Source organism: Notamacropus eugenii, chromosome 1 (assembly GCF_028372415.1).
Source record: "Notamacropus eugenii isolate mMacEug1 chromosome 1, mMacEug1.pri_v2, whole genome shotgun sequence".
NCBI classification, from domain to species: Eukaryota; Metazoa; Chordata; class Mammalia; order Diprotodontia; family Macropodidae; genus Notamacropus; species Notamacropus eugenii.
This window is the reverse complement of record NC_092872.1, coordinates 175,012,726-175,020,097: the sequence shown is the minus strand read 5'-3', so window position 1 is coordinate 175,020,097 and position 7,372 is coordinate 175,012,726.

Here is a 7,372-nt window from a genome sequence, read left to right as displayed (position 1 = left end):
TGTGGATTCCATATTGGGGGTGCTCTGGTCCTTGATTTCTTGGAGCTAAGCACCTCTTAAAGTTGTCTGCGGTATTGGAATTGTAGCTAGCATTGATAATGATTTAAGGGAGGAAAGTTTATGATAACACAGAGAACACCAGAAATAATGATGTAGATCTGTGCTTTTAACTAACTTGCAGAAATCTCTCAGCACAGCACAGCTCTGTGTGTGTGTGTGTGTGTGTGTGTGTGTGTGTGTGTGTGTTGGATTTAGAGAACTTTAAGGTACATGAAATTAACATGAGCCTAATTCAGAACTGAAATGGTTAAGCTGAAAGTCAAAGATGAAAGTCATCATCTTATAGAATCCCTGACTATCAGCATCTCATATTAATTTGTAACATTTTATGATTTGCAAAGCACTCCACATAGCTTATTATCTCATTTGTTCCCCACAATAACCCTAGGATGTAGGCAAAGAAATAGAACTATCTCCATTTTATAGATGAGGGCATGAGGATGGAAAAGCTTTTTTTCCCCACGATAACAAACACTTTAAGTTTCTTAAAGTAAGATACAAACCCAAATTTTCCTGACTTTAAATTGAGCATTGTATCCACCAGGCTATCTTGTCTTCACATAAAATTCACACAGAACAGGAGGGAAAACCAGTTTCAAACATGTAGCACTTTCCCCACCCCTTCCCCATTTCCATCACTGGAGAGGGGGGAGTGGGTGGAAAAGGGCAGTGGAGTGAGTAAAATGAAATGCAGGGAAAGTTGGAAGACCTGGCATGGATCCTAGAGAGTTAGCTAAACTGTACTCAGGCTTATAAAATATCTGAAGGACCTTCTCTGAAGCAAATGAGCATTGTAAAAGTTTCTGAATCCAGATGTGCATGTGTGTTTATGCTACAGCCTGTGTATGTATGATTTCTGTGTTTTCAGACCTTTGAGTTCATTTGGTCGGTGAAACAAGAGGTACATATGACAGTCTTTGATTCTGGGCATATTCATGTATGTGTAAGAGGGCATGAGTAAAAGCTGACCACTTCAATGAAGTCTAGGGGGGTGTGGAGTACAGAAGATGACATTTGGAATCATGCATTCAGAGGTTCTTTGATCCCTATGATTTCATCACCCTGGGGAATTCCCAATGTGGGAAGTCCCTCCACTGATGCAGACCAGCAATTTATCTGTACCTTATTATCTTTGAGAGTTGCCTGGGGTCACTCAGAGGTTAAGGGACTTGCCCATTGGCACATAGCCACATAGCCGGTATCAGAAGAAAACCTTACACTCCTGTTTTCTTGATTCAAAGACTGGCTTTCTATCCACTGTATCAGATTACCTCTCTTAGAAGTAGAAAATTTGGTAAATGATTTTTGGGATAACTGAGGTAACCCGCTCCACCCTAGAATCCATAAAATTACTAATATAGTATTTATAAGACAAATTTAGACATATTATAAAACATTTGATATAATAAATTCTATGAATATTTTTTATTTAAAAGTTTAAAATGTATCTTGTTTGTAGCGTATGGATGAGTCTTCTTGCTTCTTTTGGTTCCTAAGATTATATACATAATCCCTCTCTTAAAGCCCATTGGTATGAGATTCTATCCTGATTGGTAGAGATGAATGTCCTTCCTTGAATGAGGGGTGGGGTGGAGTTGACAAAAGTAGGAGATTTTTCTGGGACTCTAAGCGTGGAGTTGATTTGGGTATTCCTGGCTTCCAGCTTCAAGGAAGAAGATGGAAGAGCAACCCTACTTCAGGTTTCTGAAAGAAAAGATTCTGGAAAAACTTGAGAGGAGCTGGCAGTCTCCTTCATGCCCTACCATCATATCCTACTCCCAGCTAGGTATATACTAAAGACTGCGAGGGAATTTCCCCATTAGTGATATTTAGGACTGTTCCTTTGCTGAGCTGAGTCATCTCATTCCCAATGGGAGAGCTTCTCCTTGCTCTGTTATTTGGTATATATTCTCCTGTATGTGCCTTCTCTGATTTCTGTTTTACTATTCATTTAACTAAATGGGTTTTCTTTGATATTCACTGTATATGTTCATTGTGGAAATGGTATTTGTTGGGAAAGGGGTCAAGTCTCAGATATAGAGTTTAGGGTCTCACTTGCCCCACAAAATGACAAAACTTCCAAAAGTTAAACTGAACCTGATTATATCCCCTAGATTAATAATATTTAAGGGAACAGACAGATACAGTTCTAGTCTGGTACCCTCTCTGAGGACAGCATAGTGACCTCCACCTTCAACTTCCTGTTTTACCACTTGGTAGGAATTAAGGTCTCCATTGGACAAAGATAGGAGGATAAGAGACTAGAAATGTCTAATCTGCCTCCTTTAGAGCCATACAATGACAACCTTTGCCACAGGTGGGTCTCTCTATTCTTGAAGTCTTCTCTCTCTCTCTCGTTGTGTATGTGTGTAAATATATATATATACATACACATATACATACACACACACAGATGAGAGAGATGAACAGAGAGAGAGAGTGCAACAGAAAAAGAGAAGTTTATCTCAGAGACCATCTCATCTAAATCTTTCATTTTAGAAAAGAAGAAACAGACTGAGAGAAGTTAAATGAGTTGCCTAGGATCACACAATTTGTGGCTGTGGTCTGTCCTTCATTCTCAAAGAGGAGATGGCCCAGGATGCAGTGGGAGATCTTGACCTTTTGACACAACTAAGTGTCAAAGGAGGATTCAAACCCAGATCTTCCTACTGCAAGTCCCCATTCTGTTATATCATCATTAAAAAAAAAAAAAAGAAAGAAAGAAATTCTCCATCAAAATTTGTTTCTGATTTTTTCTTCATGGCATGTAGGTGAACTTGTGTTCTTAAAGGGTCATTCCAGTGGCAAATAAATTCTAACAGGTTCTACAGAATAGGAACTTCTTTGAATATGGATTGGGTGATGGACTATCATAAAAGAACTTGCCTATCGAAGTTGGGAGAAGCTCATCACTATGTTGGTCAAAGGGGGATGAATTTTTTTGGCCCCCACAGCTCTCTAAGCCCATTTACTAAATCACAGAGGGGTCAAGGTGTAGTTCAAAGGAGCAACAACATGTACCTTCAAAATCATGGATTCTTCAGGTATTGAACCATATACTGTCATGATCTGGTGATTGAAACAGAAAAAAAAGTAGAAAATTCCAAAGCTCCTTGATCACTTATAAACATGAATTATTTAGTAATTTCAATATGAGTTCCTTTGGGATGTGGTAATGGATCGTTAAGTAGCTAAATGGCTCAATGCATAGAATGCTAGTCCTAGAATAAGAAAGACCTGAGTTCAAACCTGGACTGAGACACTTAGTAGCTTTGCTGTCCTTGACCTCTGTTTTTTTTTTTTTTTATTCCACTGGAGAAGGAAATGACAAACCACTCCAGTATCTTTGCCAAGAAAACCCTATAGGCAATATTGACATACTATGGTCTATGGGTCATGAAGAGTTGAACACAACTGAATGACTGAATAATAACAGAATAACTTGGATCATATGTCCAAGAAAATGGAAGAGATTTTTTAGTCATTCAGTAAACATGTATTAAATGCCTATGACACACCAAAAAAAGGGGCAAATGATAACCTCAAGGAACTTGTGATTTAAAGTTGGAGATAAAATGCAGACAAATGTACACAAAGCAAATTACTGGATAAATAGGAAATAATTAGAAGAGGAAAACACTGGGATTAAGAGGTGTTGGCAAAAACTTCTTGTAGGAAGTGGGATTTTAGTTAGGACTTAAAGAATTTCAGGTAGTTCAGTGGTGTGAGAGGAGGAGGGAGAATATTGCAGACACGGTAGATAGAGAAAATGGCCAGAGCAGAGAGATGGAGTGTCTGGTTTTTGGAATAACAAGGAGGCCAGTGTCACTAGATCCAAGTACATTTTGAGAAGTAAGGTATAAGAAGACTGGAAAGGTAAGAGGGACTTAGATTATGAAGGGCTTTGAATGTCAAGCAGCATTTTATATTTGTACCTGTAGGCAATAGGAAGCTACTGGAGTTTACTGAGTAGATGGGTGACATGATCAGACCTGTGCTTTAGTGGTCAATTATGTATGATTTGACAATTTTATGATGTCTACAGAAGGCTCACAAAGAGATGAGTTAATGACTAAGGAAGCAGTTATTTTATCCTGGTTCCCTGAACTTCATGGGTCCTCAGTTTACTCATCTTTAAAATGGAAGGGCTAGACTAGATGACCTTTGAGGTCCTTCCTTACATTTCTCACTTCAAATATTCTATGACAGTTTTTTCATTTTCCTCTTTTATTCAAACTTCAATCTCCTTTTCTGAGCTTTCAATAGTAATATAATTAATGATGAGGTCAGAACCTATTTTCTTGTAAAACTAGAATAAGAAAAGTAGATTTATTCAGCTTATTTTTAAATATCATTATTTTAAATATTTTTATTATTTAAATTATTATTTAAATTTTTTTTATTATTTAATACTGAATTACAATTTATCTATCTTAAGTGCCCCCTCCTGCTAAGTTCAAAGACCTGTCAAATATCTGTAAATGAAAACAAGGTTATTAACAGTAATGCATTTCCAAAGTGCTTTAGGGTTTGCAAAGTGCTTTATGTATATTATCTCATTTTATCCTCATATCAAATGTGAGAGGTAGGTGAAGTTACTATTCACATTTATACATGAGGAAAATGAAACCCAGAGAGGTTAAATTTTTTACCCAGGTAGTGACTGAGGCAGGATTTGAACTCAGCTCTTGCTGATTTCAAGATTATCACAATCCCTGTGCCGCCTAACTACAGAATTTTATACTAGAATATAAGTTCGTAGCACAGAGTGAATAATTGTGGTTCTAACTCAAATCCTTCCACTTGCTAAACATGTGACCTTCAGCAATTCACTTAATCTCTCTTGGCCTCAGGGGGAGGTGAGGATGACGGTGAGGCTGGACTAAGTAGCCTAGAAGGTCCCTTCCAGCACAAATCTACCACTCTCTTTGTAAGTGGGGTCTGATTTGTTTTTTTTTTTTCTATGTCTCTCCATTGTGGTGGCACAATGCATTTGCCCAGATCAACACTTCACAAATGCTTGCTGTGGTTATTTGTTGACAGGCTAACTGTAATCTTATTTTAACAATTATGGGAAGACATATGAGCAGCAGTGAACTGTGGATCAGAGTGTTTGATCCCTCCTGGTGTTTGCTACAACCAAAGATACTTACAGGGACAGGATACAGGCAGAGGAAGGAAGGCCCAAATTAAGGACTGATTTAGGAAAATAGAGGTAAGGGGCCACTATCTTGCAGTTCTCAGACAGCATAATTAGGCCATTTTTTTTTTTAGCCCTTCTGGTTTTGATCAGTTTCAAAGAGAAGCTTTGTCTTTTTCACCATGCCCTGGAAAGAGACTTTTAGTTATCCTGTTTTCTTGGATAGAGATCACCCAATGCTAGAAATTTGCAGGTAGCCCTGTTTCTACCCATGATGATTTAACTCTTTCATTTGTGTGAACTGTGGTGGGAATGGTCTATCTTTCTAAGTGCTTTAAAATTAAGACCATGGGTTGAAGGGAGTGAGGAAGTTTTTTTCTTCCTGGAGATATTTTAAAATGTGATATGTCAGTAATTTGGGTACCTCTTTACCTTGCTTAGTAAGTCCTTCCTAAGTCTTTATAGATTGATTGCCAGTGATAAGACCACTGAACAGTTCTAATATCCATTGTCTGTATCAATAAAAGGGGCAGTTAGGTGGCACAGTGCATAAAAGCCCTGGGAATGAGAAAGCATCATCTTCCTGAGTTCAAATCTAGCCTCAGACACCTGTAGCTGTGTCACCCTGGGCAAGTCACTTAACCCTATTTGCCTCAGTTTCCTCATTTGTAAAATGAAATGGAGAAGGAAATGACAGACCACTGCAGTATCTTTGCCATGAAAATCCCAAATGGAATCAATGAAGTTTTGGATATGGTTGAACAGCAACAAATATTAGTAAAATGGTTGAAACCTTCAGTCTGAGAAAGTGATTCTTTTGCATGCAAACCATGATTCTTCAAGCCCTCTTAGTTCTATATTTAGTTGTTCCAGAGCACTAGACACTACAAGACAAATACCAGTCATGTGTACCCTTAAGCTAATACTAGTTGAAATGGTGATTCCAGAGACACAGAACTTTTGAGTTTTATTGAATTACATACATATATGCAAGCACACACATACCTTATATTATATGTACACATGTATATGTATACATACATTCATGCATGCATATGTATAGGCATGCATCAGAATTTGAATCTGGCCTTAAACACTCTCTAGCTGTGTGACTTTGGACAAATAATTTAAACTGTCTTGGCTTTAGTTATTTTTAATCTGTAAACTAGAGATAATAATTGTGCTTACCACCTAATGTTGTGAGGATCAAGTGAGTTAATACACATAAGTAAGTGCTTTGCAAACCTTAAAGCCTTCTAGTAAATACTAGCCATTACTAAATCTATCATTCTCTTCATTGTTCCGTACTATTTCTAGACCAGACTACCAAGTGACAGGCAGGTTCAGAGAAGTAAAGCTGATCATTCTTGAAATAAATCTCAAATATTGGACCAATATCTTGAGATATTTTGAGAAAAAGAATGATGCATCTAGCCATCATCTGTATGATTCAAAGTTACAAAGGAATTTTATTGTTCTAATGTCATGGATGGAGTTCTCACACCAGGGAAATCACAGTTCTAGACAAAAATAGAAGCAAACTTCTGGCTTTGACAGTTGCTCAGTTATCTCAATTGTGTCTGACTCTTTATAACTTCATTTGGGGTTCCCTTGCCAAACTTCACTGGAGTGGTTTGCCATTTCCTTCTCCATTTCATTTTACAGATGAGGAAACTGAGGCAAATGGGGTTAAGTGACTTGCCCAGGGTGACAAGCTAGTAAACTGGATTTGAACTCAGAAAGATGAGTCTTCCTGACTCCTGGCCCTGGAACTCTATTCACTGTGCCACATAGTTGCCCAGCGTGCCAAATGTATCAAGGCTTAATCAGAAGGTTGAAAATATAACCTGAATTATCTCTGTTCCTAAACAATAACTAGCTCTCCTACTTCCCAAATAGGATTTAAAAAAAATCTCATACCTAAGGTCATCTAGTAGCAATTCCCACTCAGTGTGAGAGGGAAGCCATAATCTTAAGGAATTTAATCAATTTGGAACAGCTTGACATATTAGTATGACTATAGATTTTATGAGCATGTTCAAGGGACACCATTCCTTTCCTCTCATCTTCTTTCCCTCTCCTTTCTCCTTTCTTCTCTTTCCTCCTCAGGAGGACCTTACAGGTCACTTAATTCCAACTGCTTCAGTCAGTCAAAAACATTTATTAAATACT